The 25,612-nt window shown below is 43.0% G+C and overlaps 1 protein-coding gene and 1 long non-coding RNA gene across 3 annotated transcripts in view; both read right to left on the bottom strand.

Moving 5' to 3' along the window:
• Positions 1-25,612, bottom strand: part of LOC117551382 (protein NLRC3-like) — a 143,422-nt gene that overhangs the window by 48,150 nt on the left and 69,660 nt on the right. The window lies entirely within an intron of this gene.
• LOC117551383 lies at positions 5,192-8,629 on the bottom strand. 2 transcript variants are annotated; one of them, XR_004569784.1, is made up of 4 exons: positions 8,514-8,598; positions 6,548-6,669; positions 5,427-5,510; positions 5,192-5,324 (listed from the first exon to the last, which is right to left on the bottom strand). It is a non-coding gene; the product is annotated as an uncharacterized LOC117551383 (long non-coding RNA). The 2 variants fall into 2 exon arrangements; XR_004569783.1 differs by lacking the exon at positions 6,548-6,669 and having other exon boundaries at positions 8,514-8,629.

Below are 25,612 nucleotides of genomic sequence, written 5' to 3' on the forward strand. Positions count from 1 at the left end.
TTGTTAAATGTGGATTTTAAATGACTGTCTAAAATGCTCGCTTTACGTTTGGAAACAGTGTTACCAACCATTATCTCTCCAGATCAAACCGGCTTCATCAAAAATAGGCATTCATTTTTTAACTTAAGACGACTTTTTAACACAATCTACCAGCCTTCCGCAAATTCTGTACCTGAAGCTGTGATATCTTTAGATGCAGAAAAGGCCTTTGATCGTGTGGAGTGGAGGTATCTTTTTCATACCTTGGAGAAATTTGGCTTTGGAAAGAACTTTACCTCATGGGTGAAGCTATTGTACCCCTCTCCATCGCTCTTCGCTGTGACCCCCGCATTAGAGGTATTTTAGAGGTAAAGCTTCTCTTTACGCGGATGACCTTCTTCTTTATGTCTCTAATTTATCTGTGTCTGTCCCTGCAGCTCTCTCTATCCTTAGCTCATTTGGTGCTGTATCCGGTTATAAACTCAATTTAAGTAAAAGCGAATTGCTCCCTTTAAATAGAGCGGCGCATGAGTTCCCTCTACATAGTCTACCATTTAAAATTGCACTACACAGCTTCACTTACCTCGGGATCCAGGTGACCGATACATTTAAAGATCTTTATAAAGCTAATTTTGCCCCCCTTTTGTCCCGCGTACAGGAAGACTTCGACCGCTGGTCAGTGTTAAATCTGTCTCTGGTTGCCCGAATTAACTCTATCAAGATGAATATACTCCCCAAATGTCTATATTTATTTCAATGTGTGCCCATTTTCCTCACTCAAACTTTTTTTCGTAAAACTGACACTATTATTTCTAACTTTCTTTGGAACAAGAAAATCCCAAGGATACGCAAGCCATTTTTAACGAGACCAAAGGCGCGGGGTGGACTTGCTCTGCCGAATTTGAGGTTCTATTATTGGGCTACAAATCTGAGAATAATACAGGCCTGGCTGCAGTCTGACTCACAGCACTCTCTGTTTGGCTTGAAATGGAGGCTGCTTCCTGTAGTCCAGTATCTCTCTCAGCATTGGCTCACTCTCTCATTAAGACCCCCTCCTCTGCTTACACTAAAAATGTAATTGTCAAAGCAACCTTGAACATTTGGAATCAGTTCAGACGTTTCTTTGATCTCCAAACATACTCTACACTAGCCTCTGTAACTGCAAACCATGTTTTTCCTCCATCCTTAGTAGATGGCGCATTTACTATTTGGTTTAACCAAGGCGTTAAAACATTCAAAGACCTTTATATTCACAACACATTTGCCTCTTTCCAACAGCTATCTGATAAATTGGCACTACCTAGGCAACATTTCTTCAGGTATCTACAGATTCGCAGTTTTGTTAATAATAGATTTCCTCAGTTTCCTAATCACCCAGCTGATTCGCCGCTAGACACACTCCTTAGGCGGTCACCTACTCTGAAGGGAATGATGACGTGTATTTACGCTCAGATTTACTCTCTTCGTTTGGTTACCCTGAACTCCATTAAATCTCTTTGGGAAACAGATCTTGGGGAGGAGATTTCAGAAGAACTTTGGGAAAAAGCCCTTGCTAATGTACACAAATCTTCTATTTGTGCTAGACATGGACTGATTCAGTGCAAAGTAGTACATCGCACACACTTCACTAAGCTCAGGCTCTCTAAAATATATAAGGAAGTGGACCCAACTTGTGACAGATGTAGCCAAGCACCGGCGAGTCACGCACACATGTTCTGGTCTTGTCCGGTCTTACACTCTTATTGGACTGACATCTTTAGATCACTGTCAGAAATTACTGGAAAACCGATCGCTCCTAATGCCATGACCGCACTGCTTGGTGTGACCCCACCCACATGACCGCACTGTTTAGTGTAACCCCACCCACATGACCGCACTGTTTGGTGTAACCCCACCCACATGACCGCACTGTTTGGTGTAACTCCACCCACACAGTGGCGGTGCCAGAGATTAACTCTAGGGGGTGCTGTGGGGTAGCTTGACGTTTCATAGAGGGTGCTCAAACATTACCAGCGCTACAGTTGAATTTTCTACTGCAACACTCCCCACACACACACACACAGTGCACCCACGACTGTTACAATGAAGGCTCGATAATCAGCTCACGGCATATAGGTGTAAGCAGGGCTAAAGTGCTTTTTTTACAAGTGGGGAGTGGACCTCACCTCCTCTAGGAGGGTCCTCACCTCCTCTAATGGGGTCCGGGGGCAAGCTCCCCCGGGAAGATTTGTTTAAATATTGAAGTTAAAAGCATCAATCTGCTGCACTTTGAGAGCAACGTGAAGAGATCTATGGATACATCTCTCAACACCCATACGAAACAGAACTGTAAACAGATTTTCTATTTCTTTATAGATATTTTACAAATCACTCCCCTTTTAAAACAAACCGTTTGAGACCCACTGAGATAACTAGACTAAAGATAACTATCTAAACACTGAGAGTCCTTTACTTCACCTGAGCTGAGGTTACCTGAGACTCTCAGTCTGACAGGAGAGAGTTCTCCCTCCACCTTGTTGTTGAAAAAGCTCCTTATATCCGTTAGTTTGGCTAGCTAGCACCAGATGCTAACCACAACGATCTCCAGTAGATACCCACTGGTGCGCGAGCTCTCTCTCTCTCGCTCGCGCACGCACACAAAATGGCTCGTGCCATATGGCGTTATATTTGTGCCTCTATCCTGAGCACGCAATGAAACATGTTGAGCATAGAAAATGCGATTGAGCGCGCACTTGAACATTTTTGAGCACAGAGAAATATATGTTCTCTCATAAAACTCCTGCTCCGTGCGCAAGCAGACCGCTGCACGCGCTCTCTCTCCCCCGCTCGCTCGACCTCTCCAGCCTGTGCAGCGCTCAGCTTTGCCTGCGCTCGCTCAAGTTGTCACAGCGTTACAAATGTGCCACAAAACCGTGTTGTGTTCAAGGACCCTGACCATGGCCAGGAAAAACAGGCACTCGCTTGTTTAATTTTTTTGCGGTCTAGATTTCTTAAATTTTTTGTAATGTGATGTGTAATAAGAACGTCAACAGCCTGATGGCAACCGAAAATCCCTCTCTCATCTCAGATAGAAGATATGATTGGAGACGACCAGCCAATCAGAATTGACCTTCTTGAGTTCTCCGATTGGTTGGTTTTGTGGCACATTTGTAACGCTGTGACAACTTGAGCGAGCGCAGGCAAAGCTGAGCGCGCACAGGCTGGAGAGGTCGAGCGAGCGGGGGAGAGAGAGCGCGTGCAGCGGTCTGCTTGCGCACGGAGCAGGAGTTTTATGAGAGAAAATATATTTCTCTGCTCAAAAATGTTCAAGTGCGCGCTCAATAGCATTTTCTATGCTCAACATGTTTCATTGCGTGCTCAGGATAGAAGCACAAATATAACGCCACACACACACAGAGCAGAGCTTGAATGAAACACAGAGACCCAGAAGTAAGCTAGGCTACTTGTACTCACGAGGCTATGCTATTATGTGCAGAATCCCTCTCGCTTTCAGGTGGTTTTGAGTGTCCACACGTGGTCGTTTAAGGACTAAAAAACTATCAATTTTTCACTTTGCTGTTAGCAAATAAGTTGGCGCTCTAGCTAACAGGAAGTCACTCAAGTGTCACAAAGTTATTTAGCCTATGGGTAGGTCAAAAATCGAATCGGTGCTGGCCATTGGCCTAATCATATCACCTGTGTTGGCTTTATGTTTTTGGTCAAAAATGTGTTTGTTTCACATTTGCATTGATGTAATCAATAATATTTCTAATTTAATAAAAATTATTATTATTATTTTAAAAAAAAACACATTTCTTAGGTGCTATGGGGGTGCTTTGGCAATCCTGGGGGGTGCTTCAGCACCCCCTAGCTCCCCCCTGGCGCCGCCCCTGCACCCACATGACCGCACTTTTTGGTGTAACCCCACCCACATGACCGCACTGTTTGGTGTGACCCCACCCACATGACCGCACTGTTTGGTGTGACCCCACCCACATGACCGCACTGTTTGGTGTGACCCCACCCACATGACCGCACTGTTTGGTGTGACCCCACCCACATGGCCACTCTCTTCTCTGGAGACAGCCTTCATAGCCTCTGTTACCTTACTAGCCAGACGCCTGATATTGCTCATGTGGAAGTCTCCAACATCCCCTTCACACACCTCGTGGTTAAAAGAAGTCCTAAATTCAGCCAAACTCGAGAAAATAAGGTGCATACTGAGGGGCTCCTTGGGGAAACTCCACAAGATGTGGAACCCCTTCTACAAGTATATACGGGAGCTGGACATGCCGGATGTGTCTGCACAATAGGGTGATGGACCTGCGGTGTTAAACTGTGATTAGCGGGCGGCTGACTGACCAACAAGTGCTGTGTTTTTATTTTATTTGATATATTTGGTATTTTTGTTCCATTTATACACATAATTTGATCTCTACTTTTGCATTATGTTATTAATAATGGACTTAGACTCAGAGCCTTTAGATTTAGATTTTGTTTTTTGTTGATGATTTTTGTCTTGTCGCAGTCCATTTTTTGTTTGGTTCTATTTATTTGTTGTTTTGTCTTTGTTTTTTATCGGACTCAAATCACACTGTTGTCATCCTAACTTGTTTGCCAACTGCTATTGTGCTGTCTGTCTGGCTGTTTGTTCATAAAAAATAAAAAAGTGTTTAAACCCCAGGCCGAGGTCTAGAGGGGGGGTGCAGGTGAGACATGGGGCACGCCTCGGATGATGTTTAAAAATACTTTATTAAGGGCTGATTTCAGGGTGTTTCCCTGCGGGAGGCTCCAACATCCATTTACAATAAAATGGAAAGTAATAACTAAAATATAAAATAAAACGATACAAACAATGTTTAAATAGGAAACGGGGGATTAATAATATATAAAAAAGAATAAAAGATATAACCTCCTCATTTGGAACCTAATAAAATAAGAAAACATGCAATAAACCGTGCAAAGATCGAATGAACTATGACATGTAGAATATAAATAACAATAGATAAAATGGTAGTAATACCAATAATAATCAACAAAACCGATTAAAATTCATAAAAGAGTCCAGATGAGGAGGATTTATATAATAATAGATAGGAAATATGTATAAATAATAAATAATACACAGATACAGACTACAATATAAATAAATAATACATTAATAATTAAATAGTTAGAGAGTTTCAAACATTTAATGGCGCACAACAACAATTAGTTATGCTCTAAATTCTTACCATTGATCAAATAGCTCTTCATCTTCAGATGTAATAGACGTGTCACTCTTCATGGACACACAGCTGGGTCCAGGTCCAGGTCCAGGTCCAGGAGGGTCTGGTCCAGGAGGGTCTGGTCTCTCACGGTGGATCCTGATAGAATCAAAAACATGATGAATGCAAAGGTGCACTGACACTCTGCTGAACATGATGCTGACTTTTGAACATGTTAATCCTGATAAGATGAATAATAACTTTGGATCAGTGGTTTCCATCTTGCAGGTTGGCAGGCTCAAACGTCCTCTGGAGATTCCTGGAGGATCTGTTGTGGTGTCGAACCTAAACACAAACACAACAACATGCTCGTTACTGCTCCTTCCTCTCTGTCACACACTGGATCTGGGAATGAACAAGAAGGGAGTCTGAGTGAGCTCATACTAAATCAAACACAATGTATTTATCTATGGAGATTTACAATGAAGTGTGTTCATCAGCAATATCAAGACTGAGAGAAGTCAACGGACGAGCGGCATATCTGCTGTGGAGGTTAGGGTTAGGGTTAGGGTTAGGAAATGATGTACTTCTTCTTTTTCCTCTTCATAAATTCTGCCACTGCAGTTACAAGGTGTGTTCTCTTGCATGCAATAGGCATTACATTGGGACCCACTTTGTATCCACTGCAAAGGATTGTGGGTCAGAATAGCCAGGAAAGCATGCTGGTTTACAAACTACAAAATGCAACCAGCTGCAGTTGAACATCCTGGTATTCTGGAGTCCTGGACAGGATGCAGGGTATTCTGGAGTCCTAGACAGGATGCAGGGACCCCAACCCGTGCTGCACAGCCCCCACAATCACCCAGAAAACAGTATGTTGAGCACATAGGTGATAGGTTGGTTGTCACAATGTGTTGGAGTACACTCACAATGAACTGACTTGGATAGGAGAGGATTTCAGAAACAAAGTCCAGCTGACATGAGACTCCACTGGAGCGTCTCTGACTGCAGTATCATTGAAGACATGAAGGCCCTCTACACACAGTGACTGTGGAGAGACCTCAAAGGATGCTTTATAACCTGCCTGGTGTGTGTACGCTTCAGAGATAAAGAAATTAAAACACCTCAGTCCCGTTGATCCGAGCCGTCAGTCCGGTTCTTACATTTCCTCCCAGCACTAAGGATGCTTACTCAGATTACAATCAAACTGCTGCCAGAAACTGTCACCTTTACAAGGAAGTTGTTCTTAAAAAACATTCTCCACAATGCACAATAGTTTCAGGAAACAACGCTCCATGGTAAGGCAGGGTGACGTCTGGATTATAATTATCCACAAATGTATAATCCCAGATTTCCAAAAAGCATTTAAATCATATTCTCACCTTCTGAATTCCCTTCAGGTCAATTGAACCACCTTCATGCTTCATGTATCTCTGCTCATCTCTTCCTCATCAGTCCTGTGTCTGCCTGCATCTGATCTGAGGACGCCGTCACTCCCTCATAACTTCAGAGCATCAAAACACATGAGTCACAAGAAACCAGTCAGTTTGAGAGAGGGTGTAGTTCTACTAGCTGTCCACTAGATGGTGGTAACTGATCATCCAATGAAATAAAGCTCAGCACTAATTTACAAATGTTCACTCTGACAGTTGATGTGATCTCATTAGCATCCTAGTGTAGCTGTGAGGAAGAGGTTCCCACAGACGTACAGTATTGACTGATCTCCTTCCTCTCTGCGGACGCCTGAAGACAGATCTGTTCTTTTATCATGTTGTTTTCCAGGTTAAAGTCAAGACAATTGTAACTATGGATCCTACACCAATAATACAATAAATCAATGTTATTTATAATCGCACTTTTCAACTCAAAGTGCTACAGAGTAAAACATTAAGTAGACAGGGAAACAAGAGGATGGTTAAAGTTCTAGCGAAAGGCTTTGTTAAAACAAATGTTTTTTAGGCCTTACAAGTTCATTAGCTTCAAATAAGATAAACCTTTTTGAGTGATGCAAAAAAAAATGCGTTGTTATGATGTTATTTTGATTGGCACAGTATTTATTTATGGACAAATTAATTTTGGATGAAGTTTAAGTGAACATTTTTGACACAATGACGATTTTTGACCTACATCTTGTGATATTCACGCTGAAACATTATCAGTCTAACTGTCAAAAGCACGAGACATCAAATGATAATAAACAACAGGACTGATCACCGTGGAATTCCCCTGGAAACCAACATCAGAAACAACAACAGAGCCGCCTGCAGCGTCTTGGCCTAATAGTCGTGTCGCACACACATTGCAGTGAGAACAGCAAACTATCAAGTACGTTCTGATCAAACCGTCAGAGGATAGAACTGGCCTTTTTTAATGGCCACGTTAAATCCTGGATTCTGATTGGTGGGTCTGTTATCTCTGTTTAGTAGTTAGTTGCTCAGGATGCTCTGATCGAGGGACCCTATGCTGTCACATCGATCCGGTCAGTGTAACTTAGTTTAAAGACATTTGAACTGTCAGAAAACACAATGGAATACTTTGAGAATATGATATCTTAAAGTAACAGAGAAGAAGAACACTAGTGTTTGAAGGGAATGGGCTCTGGCTGTATTTAGAGACTGGTTGATGGGAAACACAATTTAAACAGACTTGGACAGTTACTGAAAACCTGGATCAGTGCTGCCGTCATTTTAAGTTACGATGCTGCAGTTCAGACGCTGAGACTAGAACAGAAGGAGCCCTCCACTAACGTATCTCACGCTATCACAAACATCCCATCAGAAAACTCAACGCTCCATCAAACAGTTTCAAATACAAAGTCCAGCGAACATGAGACTCCACTGGAGCGTCTCTGACTGCAGTATCAGTAAAGAGACAAAGGCCCTAAACACGCAGTGACTGTGAAGAGACCACAAAGAGGATTCACATCATTCCTGGTTTGTTTACTCTTCAAAGATTAAAAATAAACAAAGCACCTCAGTCACGTTGATCCGGGTGTGACACTCCCTCACAGCACTGATGATCTCAGGTTACAATCAGACTGCTGCCAACAGCTGGCACCATTACAAGGAAGTCTTTCTAAAATCATTCTTTAACTCCGAGGGAAATGTTCCACAATACTTTATAGACATATAGAATCAGCTTCAAGAAACATCAGTCCTGTCCATTTAAACAGTGATACAGAACAATGTGATCAAAGTGATCCTGATGATCGAACATCTACAGATTCCTCTGGATTCTCATCAATGAACTGAGTTGTAGTGAACACATCTCTGTGGTTAGCTCAGGTCACTACTTGGTTATTTTTATCCCCAAATGTCTAATCCCACATTTTGAAAATCATGTTCTCACCTGTTGAATTCCCTTCAGGTCAATGTAGACGCCTGCGTGTGTGGAGGAGACTCTGCTCATGTCTTCCTCTTCAGTCCTGTGTCTGCCTGCATCTGATCTGAGGACGCCGTCACTCCCTCATAACTTCAGAGTATCAAAACATATATCAGAGGAGAACAGGTCCAACAAGAGCAAGAAACCAGTGAGAGGTGATGCAGTTCTACTAGCTGTCCACTAGATGGGGCTAACTGAGAATCTAATGAAGCACAGCCAGCAGCGACATTGAGATGTGATGAAGCAGCCGTGTTGATCATGAGATCTGTCTGATTAGAAACATATAGGATTATTTTAAACACACCTGCTAGCAAATACATTAGCAACAACAAATAGCTCTAACACCATTTACGACTCATTCAGGTTAGGACATTTCACTGCTAGCTGTTGTGAGAAATAGCTTGTTCAAGAAGAACAGATGGTGAACTTTAAATGCTCCCTCAGCATGATGACATGTTCTATTACACTCTACACTTATGATCATATTACAGATTGATCACAAATATAGAAGTATTATACATTGTATCATCGGCATTCAAAATTCACAAGGATTCAATTGAATACATCTCAGTGTCTGATAGAAGAAACACATATGCCATATTGCAGTCTCTGGGAAGAGCAAGCTAATCTGAAGGAAATAAAACAAAAGATATGTACGCACTTGTTTCATCATCAAAGTCAGAACTGGATGAGGAGGAGACTTCAACATGTCAGCTTCAGTCTTCAGGGGTTGATAAGCTAACAAAGTGTTTGATACTGACTTGTCAATAGCTTTCATAACAAGTCCTTTAACACAGGGAATAAAGCAACAGCCACTCAGAGCCAGAAGTCCTATGACAGTGATTAGAGAGGTGAGAATAGCTCAAATCACCGCTTCCCATTGACCAAGCCATCAACCAGCCTGTAAGTGAAGGTCTAGTGTTCAGCTAACTCTGAGTGACCGAAGCTCAGCTGAAGCTTTAGTGACAGATCCATCTAACAGTGTTGTTAGGGATAAATGTTCAGCATCACGAACAGATCACAAACACCTCCTTCCTCAGCCAGGAGCATCTCTGGAGCCATTCTGTTCTGTGGGAGGTAGCATCGAACTGTTCAGCTGATCCTTTAATAGCATCATGAGTGTAATTAACGAAACGTTGCTGATTATAATAAATATAATTCATCATCTCAACATTTGTATTAATAGTTACCCAAAGGAAGAGTGGTTAGAGTCCCGCCAATATCTGATGTCTAGCTATAAACTCCTCTGGCACTCCCCGAGGAACGCCTATGCATGCATGCAATCTCTGTCGTCGAAAGAGGCCAACGGTGCATCCCTTTTCTCTCGGGAGGGTTTGAGATTCAGATCTTTAATTTGACCTATCGTCACAGGCATAGTTAACATCACTGCGGTACATGTACCCAACCAACTACTTTAGAGTATCAACACAAACAGAGCCACGTGAAAACCTGTGTAACCAGTGTCAGAAACCCAGTCAGTGTTCGTGGTGATGTAGTTCCAATAGCTGCCCACTAGATGGCTCTAAATGACTTCGAATTGTGATCTCTTATTTCAGACAAGTGGAAAGAAAACATCCAAAGACATTTACTTTTTATTTTATTTATACTTTTCTATCTTTGTGTTTGTAGATTTTTCCTAAAGTCACCAAAAGTTAGAATATCATAAAGCCTCATTTGCATATTCAAACATAACATTAAATAATTGTCTTGTCTGGCTCTTGGTTTGACTTCAGGTGATCCAGGTCGTCAGCTAGTGTTGACAGAACAGCAGAATGTGCAGCACTTAGACTGTGATCTTCATTTCCTGTCATCTGTGAAACATGAAGGAAGTGTCAGAACAGGTCTTAAAAACGGATCAATGTGACTGAGGGACTATTATTTTTCAAATCCTAATATAACATGCAGACATTGAGTGTTCACGGTTCAAATACATCTGTTACCCAAATGGCATTCCTCAATTACTCTGAAAACAAAGGAGTGTCCTTACGTAGAAAATTGAATACAGAACAAAATGCTCAACATTTTAATTATCAAGTCTCTCCTTTTAACTTCCGTCATAATTTAAGGATTTAAAAACACAGACGTTAATGTATCTCTGCCACCATAAATCCCCTAAAACCATTTTTGGAATATGTGGGTGAAATACAAAAAAAGTGCGGTATTGTAACAGAATAACATGTAATATTTGATAGAGGTTTTTGGGGATTAAACATCTGGGGATAAAAATAACCAGGCAGTTACCGAACCTATGCCAGTAGTATGGTTGCCTAAACATAACACATGTATGGATATTTCACATGAAAAGCTTTTAAAGCTATCATACACAGTTTTCACACGGGCAGAGGAATACATTTGCCATTAAATACAAATGTGTTTGCAAGCCAACGCGTGTTTGAAGAAGTGGAAAAAGAACATCACCCTAGCAGCCTGAGCTTCTTCAGACTCCAGGTTTGTGGCTTCGCTGGTTTCATGTCCCTCCGATGTGTTTGTACCTGCCGATCTGAAAGGTGTTGTGTCAGTCACCACCATCTAGTGGAGAGCTATAGAACTGCATCCCCTCCATCACCTCTCACCTTGACTGGCTCTTCTTCCCGTTGGACCTGTTCTCACGTGACTCTGATGTGTTTTTATGCTCTGAAGTTATGAGGGAGTGACGGCGTCCTCAGATCAGATGCAGGCAGACACAGGACTGAAGAGGAAGAGATGAGCAGAGTCTCCTCCACACAGGCAGGCGTCTACATTAACCTGAAGGGAATTCAGAAGGTGAGAACATGATTTAGACACTTTTCAGTTTGTAAGCTTGTTGGGTATATTATTATACATGTGGGGATAAAAACAACCACTAAGTTACTTGACCTAATTAAACGTAATCTGTAGATGTTTGATCATCAGGATCACTCCGATCACATCGTGCTGTATCACTGTTTAACTGATCAGAACAAATGTGTTTTTTGGTGCTGATTCTATAAATCTATTTTAAAGTATCGTAGAGAATTAGTCTCAGAATTAAAGACGAATGATTTTAGAAAGACTTCCTTGTAATGGCGACAGCAGTTCTTGGCAGCAGATTGATTGTAATCTGAGATATCATCTTCAGTGAAAAATCAGGGAGTGTCTGATGCTGTCTAAACCTCAGATCAACATGACTGACATGTTTTGTAATGTTTTAACATTGAAACATAGCAGACGTGATGTGTGTAAAGGGCCTTCATGTCTGTAATGATACTGCAGTCAGAGACGCTCCAGTGGAGTCTCATGTTCGCTGGACTTTGTATTTGAAGCAGTTTGATGGAGCGTTGACTTTGCTGATGGGATGTTTGTGACAGCATGAGATGTGTACATGTAGGGGTCCGTCGTTCTGTTCTAGTCTCAGTGTCTGAACTGCAACGTGACTTCAAATGACGGCAGCACTGATCCAGGTTTTGTGTACCTGTCCAAGTCAGAAATAACAGACCAATCAGAATCCAGTACTTAGCCGTGCAGCAAAGACAGTGTTCCCCTCTCATGCAGGCATCATGTAGAACATACCTGTTTGTTTCTGGAGTCACAGTCGGCTGAGTCCAAAGCAGATTCTTGATGTTGGTTTCCTTTGAAATTGAGTCCCATCGACATCAGTCCCAATCTGTGTTGCCATTTGATGCTCTTTGAGAATTTAACTGATCATATCAACAATATTTACATTTATTAACAACGTGCACCTTGGCCAAAACATCAATGAACTTCTCATTCTGTATTTAGTACTTTCAAAAAGTTGTTTGAAGTGAATGTACCTGCAGGAGTTTGTATCTTTATAGCTTGTTTGATTTATTGTACATTTTTTTGTCACTTTAGATAAAAGCACCGGCTAAATGTAATATAATGTAATATAATGTAATATAATGTGTCCGATCAGGCACACATGCACGTGATCCACGCTGCTTCATCATGTGTTAGTGCTGAGCTTTATTTCATTAGAGGGTCCGTTAGCACCACCTAGTGGACAGCTGCTAGAACTACACCACCTCTCACTGACTGGGTTTCTAACTGACGAAGAGTTTCCTCCTCATGTGAAGCCGTCTCAATTGACCTGAAGGGAATTCAACCGGTGATAATAAGATAGAGATGCTTTTTATTTGAGATTATATTTGGGGATGATTCCAACCAAGAAGTAACTTAAACTGAGAAGGTATTTGTGTTTCCTAAAACTCAGTTCATCAGGTGAGAATCCTCCCAGAGGAATCTGTAGAAGTTTGATCATCAGGATCACTTGTTCTGCATCACCGTTTAACTGGACAGGACTAATGTTTCCTGATGCTGATGCTATAAATCTATTCTACAGTATTGTGGAGAATGTCCCTCGGAGTTAAAGAAGAATGGTTTTAGAAAGACTTCCTTGTAATGGTGCCAGCAGCTTTTGGCAGCAGTTTGATTGTAATCTGAGATATCATCAGCAGTGAAAAATGCAGGCAGTGTCTGATCCGGTCCAACAGCTCTGATCAACGTGACTGACATGTTTAAAAAAGAAAAAAGTTCAACATAGAAGAGTAACAGATGTGATATAACCTCTTTGTGGTCTCTTCACAGTCACTGCGTGTTTAGGGCCTTCGTCTCTTTACTGATACTGCAGTCAGAGACGCTCCAGTGGAGTCTCATGTTCGCTGGACTTTGTATCTGAAACTGTTTGATGGAGCGTTGAGTTTTCTGATGGGATGTTTGTGATAGCGTGAGACATGTTAGTGGAGGGCTCCGTCTGTTCTAGTCTCAGCGTCTGAACTGCAGCATCGTAACTTAAAATGACGGCAGCACTGATCCAGGTTTTCAGTAACTGTCCAAGTCTGTTTAAATTGTGTTTCCCATCAAGCAGTCTCTAAATACAGCCAGAGCCCATTCCCTTTAAACACTAGTGTTCTTCTTCTCTGTTACTTTAAGATATCATATTCTCAAAGTATTCCATTGTGTTTTCTGACAGTTCAAATGTCTTTAAACTAAGTTACACTGACCGGATCGATGTGACAGCACAGGGTCCCTCGATCAGAGCATCCTGAGCAACTAACTACTAAAGAGAGATAACAGACCCACCAATCAGAATCCAGTGTTTAACGTGGCCATTCAAAAAGGCCAGTTCATAAATACTTCGCAATTTCAAAATTGGCCCATCAAAATGACAACAAAAACATACATTTGTCTCTACTTGATGATGTAAATGTTTTTATTCAGATGTTTACTCTGTAGCACTTTGAGTTGTGTTTATTAAAATGAAAAGTGCGATTATAAATAACATTGATTAATTGTGTTAGTGGTGTAGGATCCATAGTTACAATTGTCTTGACTTTAACCTGGAAAACAACATGATAAAAGAACAGATCTGTCTTCAGGCGTCCGCAGAGAGGAAGGAGATCAGTCAATACTGTGAGTCTGTGGGAAACTCTTCATCACAGCTACACTAGGATGCTAATGAGATCAGTCAACTGTCAGAGTGAACATTTGTAAATTAGTGCTGAGCTTTAATTCATTGGATGATCAGTTACCACCATCTAGTGGACAGCTAGTAGAACTACACCCTCTCTCAAACTAACAGGTTTCTTGTGACTCATGTGTTTTGATGCTCTGAAGTTATGAGGGAGTGACGGCGTCCTCAGATCAGATGCAGGCAGACACAGGACTGATGAGGAAGAGATGAGCAGAGATACATGAAGCATGAAGGTGTTTCAATTGACCTGAAGGGAATTCAGAAGGTGAGAATGTGATTTAAATGCTTTTTGGAAATCTGGGATTATACATTTGTGGATAATTCCAATAAAGAAGTAACCTAACCTGACAAAGTGTTTTTGTTTCTTAAAACTCAGTTCTTCAGATGAGAATCCTACCGGAGGACTCTGTACATGTTTGAACATCAGGATCACTTGTTCTGTATCATCGTTTAAATGCTTCTTGCTTCTAAATATCTATTCTAAAGTATTGTGGAGAATGTTTTTTAAGAACAACTTCCTTGTAAAGGTGACAGTTTCTGGCAGCAGTTTGATTGTAATCTGAGTAAGCATCCTTAGTGCTGGGAGGAAATGTAAGAACCGGACTGACGGCTCGGATCAACGTGACTGATGTGTTTTCATTTTTTTTTAATCTTTGAAGCACCTATATGTTCAACATACAGTTTTTCTGGGTGAATGTGGGGGCTGTGTGTTGATCCTGTCTAGGACTCCAAAATACCAGGATGTTCAACTGCATCTCATTGCATTTTCTAAACCAGCATGCTTTTCTGGCAATTCTGACCCACAATCCTTTGCAGTGGATAAAGAGGGTAAAGGTGCAATGTAATGAATAAGTAGTATGTCCCAATTGAATGCCTATTGCATACAAGAGAACAAACTTTGTAACTGCAGTGGCAGAATTTATGAAGAGGAAAAATAAAAAGTAAATATTTTCCTAACCCTAATCTCCACAGCAGATATTCCGCTCGTCCGTTGACTTCTCTCATTCTTGATATTGCTGATAAACACACTTCATTGTAAATCTCCTGAGATGAATACATTGTGTTTGATTTAGTATAAGCTCACACAGACTCCCTTCTTGTTCTTGGATCTTGTTCATTCCCAGATCCAGTGTGTGACAGAGAGGAAAGAGCAGTAATCAAGACAGGTCACTCCCCAGAAACTGCCCTCATTGCTGTCACTGAGGAACTGCACACTGCTAAAGCAGCCTCCCTCTCCTCTGTCATCATCCTGTTGGACCTGTCTGCTGCATTCGACACGGTGAATCATCAGATCCTCCTTCGCACTCTCCAAGAACTTGGAGTTTCAGGCTCTGCACTTTCCCTCCTCACCTCATACCTGAAAGACCGTACCTACAGGGTGACTTGGAGAGGGTCTGAGTCCGACCCTTGTCAATTAACTACAGGGGTCCCTCAGGGCTCTGTTCTTGGTCCCCTCCTCTTCTCCTTGTACACAAACTCGCTCGGATCAGTCATTAGCCCGCATGGTTTTTCATACCACTGCTACGCTGACAACACCCAATTAATTCTGTCCTTTCCCCGCTCAGAGACCCAGGTCGTCGCACGCATCTCTGCTTGTCTAGCTGACATCTCTCAGTGGATGTCTGCTCACCACCTCAAGCTCAACCTTGACAAAACTGAACTACTTTTTCTTCCTGGAAAAGATTGTCCCACTCTTGACCTAACTGTAGGTGCCATAACACTACTTAGCTCAAGTTCATTATTTGTATTATTATTATTATTATTTACGTCACCTTTATTTGCTTGTTGAGCACTTCCGGTAATTGTCACATGGGTGTGGTTTGGTTTATAAGTCACCTCTTTCATGTCGAGTGCACATGACAGAGGGTGAGCTTGTGCTGTCATTTTTTCTGTTGACCGTTTTGTCCATAGTTACTATGTTTTGATTTTGTTTATTAAATATCCTTAAAACTATATTGCTTCAACATGGACTTTCTTTTCGAAAACGCGTCACAGTTTAAAGCCAAGTTTAGCCTCTCGGCGACTCAAATGTAACTGAGGATTGAGCCTTCACACAAACAATCAACATCGGCACCTCAGTTGTTTCCCCGACTCAGACTGCAAGGAATCTGGGTGTGACCCTAGATAACAACCTGTCCTTCACTGCAAACATCGCTGCTACAACCCGCTGCTGCAGATACACGCTTTACAACATCAGGAAGATACGTCCCCAGCTGACACAGAAAGCGACTCAGGTTCTGGTCCAGACTCTCGTCATCTCACGCCTAGACTACTGCAACTCCCTCCTGGCTGGTCTACCTGCATGTGCCATCCGACCTCTGCAGCTCATCCAGAATGCAACGGCTCGTCTGGTCTTCAACCTTCCTAAATTAAAACTGTTACTAAATCAGCCTACTATCACCTAAAGAACATTTCTAGGATTAAAAGACTAATGTCACAGCAGGATTTGGAAAAACTTGTCCATGCTTTTATCTTCAGTAGACTGGACTACTGCAATGGTGTCTTCACAGGTCTCACTAAAAAATCTATTAGGAAGCTGCAGCTGATTTAGAACGCCGCTGCTCGAGTCCTCACTAACACTAAGAAAGTGGATCACTCCTGTTCTGAAGTCTGTACACTGGCTTCCTGTGTGTCAAAGAATAGATTTAAAAAATACTGCTGCTGGTTTATAAAGCACTGAATGGTTTAGGCCCAAAATACATTTCTGACCTCCTGCTAAATGATGAAGCATCCAGATCTCTCAGGTCTTCAGGGACTGGTCAGCTTTCTGTCCCCAGAGTCAGAACTAAACATGGAGAAGCAGCGTTCAGTTATTATGCTCCAAATATCTGGAACAAACTCCCAGAAACCTGCAGGTCCGCTGCAACTCTGACCTACTTTAAATCCAGCAAGAAGACTTTTCTTTTTGTCGCTGCTTTTAATTGAACTATTCATATCTTAAACTGCACTGTAACTTTGATCCATGTATTTTTTCTTTTTAATGTTTATTTTATTAGCTTTTCTTTTTAATGACTGATTTTAAATGCCATTTTCTTAATGTCTTCCATTTTTTGTAAAGCACTTTGAATTACCTTGTGTTGAAAAGTGCTATATAAATAAACTTGTCTTGCCTTGTATCAAATCAATACATCCCATACATCATTGGAACGGAAATAATCTCAGCTACATTACATTACATTGCATTTAGCTGACGCTTTTATCCAAAGCGACTTACAGTAAGTACATTCGACCAGGAAGATACAACCTTGAAGAAAACAGAATCATATAAGTACATCAGGTTTCATAGAGCAAAACATTTCAAGTGCTACTCAACTGGCTTTAGATAAGCCAGTCCTTTATTAGTATATAAGTGCTTTGTTAATAGTTCTATCGCTCGAAGTGGAGTCGAAAGAGATGAGTTTTCAGTCTGGAAGGTGTGTAAGCTTTCTGCTGTCCTGATGTCAATGGGGAGCTCATTCCACCATCTTGGAGCCAGGATAGCAAACCCACGTGTTTTTGCTGATGGGAACTTGGGTCCCCCTCGCAGTGCGGGTGCAGCGAGCCGTTTGGCTGATGCAGAGTGGAGTGCATGTGCTGGGGTGTACGGTTTAACCATGTCCTGGATGTAGGAAGGGCCAGATCCATTCGCAGCACGGTACGCAAGTACCAGTGTCTTGAAGTGGATTCTAGCAGTTACTGGAAGTCAGTGGAGGGAGCGGAGGAGCGGCGTGGTGTGGGAGAATTTAGGAAGGTTGAAGACCAGACGAGCCGCTGCATTCTGGATGAGCTGCAGAAGTCGGATGGCACATGCAGGTAGACCAGCCAGGAGGGAGTTGCAGTAGTCTAGGCGTGAGATGACGAGAGTCTGGACCAGAACCTGCGTGGCTTTCTGTGTCAGCTGGGGATGTATCTTCCTGATGTTGTAAAGCGTGTATCTGCAGCAGCCGGGTTTGTAGCAGCGATGTTTGCAGTGAAGGACAAGGTTGTTATCTAGGGTCCACACCCAGATTACCTTGCAGTCTGAGTCGGGGGAAACAACTGAGGTGCCGATGTTGATTGTTAGGTCAAGAGTGGGACAATCTTTCTCCCGGAAGGAAAAGCAGTTCAGTCTTGTCAAGGTTGAGCTTGAGGTGATGAGCAGACATCCACTGAGAGATGTCACTAGACAAGCAGAGATGCGTGCGAACGACCTGGGGTCTCTGAGCGGGGAAAGGGACAGAATTAATTGGGTGTCGTCAGCGTAGCAGTGGTTTGAAAAACCATGCGGGCTAATGACAGATCCGAGCGAGTTTGTGTACAAGGAGAAGAGGAGGGGACCAAGAACAGAGCCCTGAGGGACCCCTGTAGTTAATTGACAAGGGTCGGACTCAGACCCTCTCCAAGTCACCCTGTAGGTACGGTCTTGAGGGTATGAGGTGAGGAGGGAAAGTGCAGAGCCTGAAACTCCAAGTTTTTGGAGAGTGCGAAGGGAGGAATCTGATGATTCACCGTGTCGAATGCGGCAGACAGGTCCAACAGAATGATGACAGAGGAGAGGGATGCTGCTTTAGCAGTGTGCAGTTCCTCCGTGACAGCAATGAGAGCAGCTTCTGTGGAGTGACCTGCCTTGAAACCAGACTGGTGCGGATCCAGAAGATTGTTCTGATGGAGATAACAGGAGAGTTGTTTAAAGACAGCGCGTTCAAGTGATTTAGACAGGAACGGGAGGAGAGAGACAGGCCTGTAGTTTTATAACATCAGAACGGGTTGAGAGTAGGTTTCTTTAGGAGAGGGTTTACTCTTGCCCTCCTTGAGACTGTTTGGAAAAGTGACCCAGAAGTTAGAGAAGTGTTGATGAAAATGGGAGAGAAACGGTAGAATATCAGGAAGCGATGTCTGAAGGAGGTTTGAAGGATAGGGTCCAGAGGACAGGTTGGTAGGGCGGGCAGAGGTATGAGGGTAAGAACCTCACTTGGAGAGAGAGGGGAAAAGGAGGTTAGTGTGTTGGTGGAAGGAAGGTCTGGTGACCCAGCGGTGAGTAAAGGTGAGTCAGAAAAAGAAGAGCGAATATCATCAACCTTTTTTTCAAAGTGGTTAACAAAGTCGCTTGACAGAAGTGAGGAGGGGGGAGGGGCTTTTGGAGGGTCCAAGAGGGTGAGAAGATGGAAAATAGTTTTTAGGATTGGAATAGGAAGATTGGATCTTATCTTGAAAGAAAGTGCTTTTTGCCTGAGAGATCGAAGCAGAGAAAGAGGAGAGGAGAGCCTGATAGGTTAGGAGGTTGTCATGGTGTTTGGATTTCCACCGTTTCCGCTCTGCTGCCCGAAGGATGGTTCTATTAGCACTAGGGTTGGGTACCGAGAACCGGTTCCGGTTCGGAACCGGTTCCAACATTTCGATTCCAACGGCATCATTTAGAAATGTGAATTTCGGTTCCGCTTTTCGATGCCTGAAGAAATGTTTCTCGCTGCTCTCCGTAGCCTATTGTATGACTGCGGCGGGGCGGGGAAAATGTAGCGTTGTACCTACACTTCCTACAGCGTAACCTGAGATCAGGGCCGGCCCGTCGCACTGGCGTTATAGATGTTCGCCTAGGGCGCCAGATCTGTGGAGGCGCTGCGCTGACAGCTCTGGGAGGGGAAAAAAACGTTTTGACCGTTGTGGCTCATCCTAATTTTCGGCCTTGATGTAACAACATTCATAATTAAGTAATTGTAACACCCTTTTCATCCCGGTTACACTTTTCATTTGCCCTGTACGATGGGCGCTGTAAGTGATGAAAATGGGGGATGTTGATTTATCTGGCGCCCGCAGCTCACAGCCAAAATGCGAGTGAGTGTGGGAGAGAGAGAGGGAGAAAGGGAGGCTGCACCGGTACGCGCTGTTGTTATTAGCATCTGGTGCTAGCTGGTCTAACGGAAGAAGAGAAGATGTTTCTACAATGATGTGGAGGGAGAGTCCTCTCCAGTCAGACTGAGAGGCTCAGTGAGGTAAAGGACTCTGAGTGTTTAGATAGTTCCCTTTAGTCTAAGTTATCTCAGTGGGTCTCAAACGTTTTGATCACAATTTATGTAAACACATATTTCCAAGGCACTCCTTTATAATTATTGGGATAAAACAGGTTTGAAATCATTCCAATGTATACTATAGGACAATAAACCAGACATATCATTTTAAACTGGAGAGATACACAAATATACATTAATAAAATAGTAAAATAAGATATGAATGAACAACAACAATGAAACACGTTACATGTATTTGTTATTGGCTATGGTAGGTTACTGGTTATGTTCACATACTTATTTTAATTATTAAAATGTAAACCGATCTTTTTCATATGGGTGTTTAGAGTTTTACCCCCTAGATCTAGTCTCTAGTCATTCTGCTTAAAGTGCACCAGATTGAAGCATTGTACTTCAAAATGTTCAAACATTTCTTCCCGGTATGCCTGAGAAGGCAGATATGCTTGTTTTTCTCAACAAAGAACTGTTTTAAATGGGGGGGGGGGGGTTCCTTTAAAAGTTGCATTGTTGTAGCTTCAGTGGTTCTCAGGTTACAGTTACATAGTAGTGAATATAAACAGACTGATTAATGTGAATATTACTGTAAACTAACCTGTGTAAAAGTTTCTCGAATAAATGTAATTGTTTTGGTGGAAGAAGCATGTATTATTTGTTTACCCTGCCCCTCAAAGAATCGGAATTGAGAACCGTTAAGAACCGGAATCGAAAAGTAGAATCGGAATCAGAATCGTGGAAATTCAAACGATACCCAACCCTACTTAGCACGCAGTGCGTCGTTTAGCCAGGGAGCAGGAGGGGACTGACGAGCCTGCCGAGATGTGAGAAGACAGAGAGAGTCCAGAGAGGATGAGAGAGTAGAGAGGAGAGTTTCTGCAGCAGAGTTTGGAGGCAGAAGTTGGAACGAGTCAGAGGAAGGGAGGGCTGAGAGAACCGATGAGGCAAAGGTAGAGGGAGAGAGGGAGCGAAGGTTACGGTGGACAAGTGCAGGATGAGAAGAGATTAGTTTGTTATGTTTGGAAAGGGGTAGAGAGAATGAAATGAAGAAGTGATCGGATGTGTGGAGCGGGTTTACAGAGAGGTTAGAAGTAGCGCAGTTCCTTGAGAATATGAGATCAAGGACATTGCCAGCTTTATGAGTTGGTGGGGATGGAGACAGTGAGAAGGCAAAGGTGGTTAACAGAGATGTTAGTTCGTCTATCTTCCCTGTCTGGAGGTTGAAGTCTCCGAGAAGTACAGCGGGAGGGCCAGTTTCAGGGATGTGTGAGAGGAGATGATCTAATTCCTCCAAGAAGTCCCCCAAGGCGCCTTGTGGACGGTAGAGAACAACAATGGTTAACTGTATAGGATGGGTTACTGTGACGGCATGGAATTCAAAGGTGGAAGGAGTGAAGTTAGGTAGCTTGAAGAGGGAAAAGCTCCATTTGGGAGAGAGCAGGAGACCAGTGCCACCTCCTCTGCCAATAGGTCTGGGTGTATGGGAGAAGGAATATGCAGTGGAGAGAGCTGCTGGGGTGGATGTGTTGGATGGAGTAATCCAGGTCTCAGTGAGAGCAAGGAAATCCAGAGACTGCAGGGAGGCGTAGCCAGAGATGAAGTCAGCCTTAGGAACAGCTGACTGGCAGTTCCACAGGCCACCTGAAACTAGATGTTGGATCTCAGTGGAGCATGTGGGATAGACGAGAGCAGGCCGGTTGAGCCACACACATCAGCATCTGAGTATGTTTGTGTTCATGCTGGATTATATTATTACATTACCAGGCATTGTATTTTTAGTCCCTGTGAAGACAATGCAAACATTAAATTGCTGAACACTTGAGAGAATATATTTTCTACAGGTAGGAACAAACGTCAGTGTAGCTGTGAGACATAAACTGCAAGTGTAAGGCAGGTTCACGATCTGATGTTGACTTCCAGTTAAAGTTTACATTTTATTCTGTTCCAGCTGCTGGAGGAGAACATCCTTACTTTTGTGAAGAGCGAGCTGAAGAAGAAGATCCAGACAGTCCTGAGTTCAGATTACCCAGAATGCTTAGAGAGTCAGAGGGAGGATGAGGAGGTGTTGGACGGTGAGGATGAAGAGCAGAGGAGGAGCAGCAGAGAGGCCTTTCTGAACGTCTCACTGCACTTCCTGAGGAGCATGAAGCAGGAGGAGCTGGCTGACCGTCTGCAGAGCAGTAAGAGGGTTTAACACATTTCAAATTCACTTTCCAGTTTCACTTTAAAATGCATAGTCTTGTTTATCAGTGTTATGAACTTAGACACTCAGGATGTTGGACCCAATTGCAGACAGGGAGACAGAGGTAAAGTATTGGTAAGATATTTTATTTTTCCAAAAAACAAGATGAGCAAAAAATGGTCACTATCGAATCTCAGGAGGACAAACAATGAGAACAAAAGGAAATCGCTCACGGAGTGAGGAACAACACTTTTCTAGAGCACAAAGAGAGCATAGACCTGACCATGGCAAGAGACAAGACGAACTGACACTGAACACTGGGAGACTGGGGAATTTAAACACACGACAACAAGACACAGGTGAAAACAATCAGGGGCGGGGCTGGTGCTGATGATCACAGGAGACACACAAGGGAAACAGGTGAACACAATCAGACAATTAGACACACCAGAGAAACTAACGACAGGGAGGAAAACACAGGGAGAAGGACCAGACAATACACAAGGAGGAAAACATGACAGAGAGAACAGAACAGCATAACACCCATAACAATTATACAAAACTAAAAATGTGACATAACATAAGAATCCTGACAATCAGTGCATACGCTTACTGGTTACTACTGGTACTAAAACATGCATTAAGGAAGCAACAAAACGTTGCGCTGTTAATATTTTTGTTCTGGGTACATTACTAATAAACGGAGTTGAACAGTAAACTATGATGATATGAAAGTGAACGTTAATGTTCCCGATTAATCTCAAAACCTTAACGGGTTAAAAAAGTAGCGCAAATGAATCACTTCACTAAACTTTATGTATTTTGTTGATACTGATTGTACCATGAATTCCATGGCAGTTAAAAGGCGCAGAAAAACAGAAATCTGCACAAGCTAGACTGGAGACCACTGAACATCAGTAAGAACCATCAGTACCTCGCTACAGCTGAACACCTAGTCCATGAGTACATTCTGTACCCAATCTTTCAGTGTGGTGTAAAGACAACAGAGGAAAGGCATTTTGCCAAATCCTGTGCCGGTTTCCTGAAGTCACACAGGACTTTGAGATAGCGGACAGAGCTGTATACGTATGTTGAGAAAGCAAATGTTCCAATCATATGGACCAGACATCAGAAAGACTTCACGCTGCCAGCTCCAGAGCACAATGCCTTCGTAATGTCTGATTCGGTACATGTGCGGGTGGAGCTGTCATAGTTTTATTTGAGGAAGTGGGCATGGTGAGCTTGTGTTAAGCACAGACCTTATAGAGTGGTGCAGGAATGAGTCCAAAAACCCGGAAGTGAGTTAGCATGTTACCACTTCCTGTTCCCTCGTCTCAGAGTCAACGGTTTTTTTAACATGTTTTTTGAAAATAGCTTGAAATAAGGTCTGGTTGCATTGGCATTTTTATATGTACAAAAGTGGTGGGGCACGGACAACTTAGATTTGTATATATATACGCTTCTGGTGCTTTTTTAAACACGTAAAGAAATAGCTGTCCATGGTTCCGATGGAGAGAGGGGGGAGGGGATATAAGGAAAATACAGACACTCATCACCGAGGTCACAATATCAATCGATCCAGCAGAGCAATAGCCTATAGGCAAAACACAGAATATCAACAAAATATATGACATAAAATGAACTTACCAATGGTCAACTTCATTCATTTTCTTTCCGTTTCACTGATTTTAATCTCTATACGCTGCTCTCTCTCTCTCGTCTCCTCTTCACAACTACACTTTTCGCGGCACACGTACTTAGAGCTAATCAGCTCTTTGTATTATGAGATGACGTTTGGTGGGTATGCCAGCACAGTGCCCCTATGGTGATTATGTTTTTGCCGCACACATTCAATAGAAAAATACTCTGAGCATGCGCAGCGTAGTTTTTACAGCAACCTTTCATTTTGACAACAGAGAGAGGGGCTTGCCCCACATTGCTCAACACGGCTCAATAGGCATACTTTGGACACTAATTGGAAGAACGCAGACTAAAGCAGCAATGTACAGACAAATCATATGACTAAACATATATTGTTTTTGCATATTTTTGGAATTATTTCAGCTGACACTAGGTGCGGCTGTGTTTTGTTCTACGACAATAAATCCATCAGCAGTGACCCCATGTGACCCCCAGGAAATAATAAAAGGAACACACCTTGTGGTAAACCTGAGAGAGAAAAAAAGTTTGAGCTCCATACTGTTTCTGTTATAATCCTTGATGTGGTTTGGAACATTACATTACATTGCATTTAGCTGACGCTTTTATCCAAAGCGACTTACAATAAGTACATTCGACCAGGAAGACACAACCTTGAAGAAAACAGAATCATATAAGTACATCAGGTTTCATAGAGCCAAACATTTCAAGTGCTACTCAACTGGCTTTAGGTAAGCCAGTCCTTATTAGTATAAAGTGCTTCGTTAATAGTTCTATCGCTCGAAGTGGAGTCGAAAGAGATGAGTTTTCAGTTTGCGCCGGAAGATGTGTAAGCTATCTGCTGTCCTGATGTCAATGGGGAGCTCATTCCACCATCCTGGAGCCAGGATAGCAAACCCACGTGTTTTCGCCGATGGGAACTTGGGTCCCCCTCGCAGCGAGGGTGCAGCGAGTCGTTTGGCTGATGCAGAGCGTAGTGCACGCGCTGGGGTGTACGGTTTAACCATGTCCTGGATGTACGAAGGGCCAGATCCATTCGCAGTATGGTAAGCAAGTACCAGTGTCTTGAAGTGGATTCTAGCAGTTACCGGAAGCCAGTGAAGGCAGCGGAGGAGGAGCGGAAGTGGTGTGGGAAAATGTAGGAAGGTTGAAGACCAGACGAGCCGCTGCATTCTGGATGAAGCTGCAGAGGTCGGATGGCACATGCAGGTAGACCAGCCAGGAGGGAGTTGCAAGTAGTCTAGGCGTGAGATGGCGAGAGCCTGGACCAGAACCTGAGTCGCTTTCCTGTGTCAGCTGGGGACGTATCCTCCTGATATTGTAAAAGCGTGTATCTGCAGCAACGGGTTGTAGCAGCGATGTTTGCAGTGAAGGACAGGTTGTTATCTAGGGTCACACCCAGATTCCTTGCAGTCTGAGTCGGGGAAACAACTGATGGTGCCGATGTTGATTGTTAGGTCAAAGAGTGGGACAATCTTTTCCCGGGAGGAAGAGCAGCTCAGTCTTGTCAAGGTTGAGCTTGAGGTGGTGAGCAGACATCCACTGAGAGATGTCAGCTAGACAAGCAGAGATGCGTTGCGACGACCTGGGTCTCTGAGCGGGGAAAGGACAGAATTAATTGGGTGTCGTCAGCGTAGCAGTGGTAAGAAAAACCATGCGGGCTAATGACTGATCCGAGCGAGGTTTGTGTACAGGGAGAAGAGGAGGGGGACCAAGAACAGAGCCTGAGGGACCCCTGTAGTTAATTGACAAGGGTCGGACTCAGACCCTCTCCAAGTCACCCTGTAGGTACGGTCTT

This window comes from Gymnodraco acuticeps, unplaced genomic scaffold, assembly GCF_902827175.1.
Source record: "Gymnodraco acuticeps unplaced genomic scaffold, fGymAcu1.1, whole genome shotgun sequence".
NCBI classification, from domain to species: Eukaryota; Metazoa; Chordata; class Actinopteri; order Perciformes; family Bathydraconidae; genus Gymnodraco; species Gymnodraco acuticeps.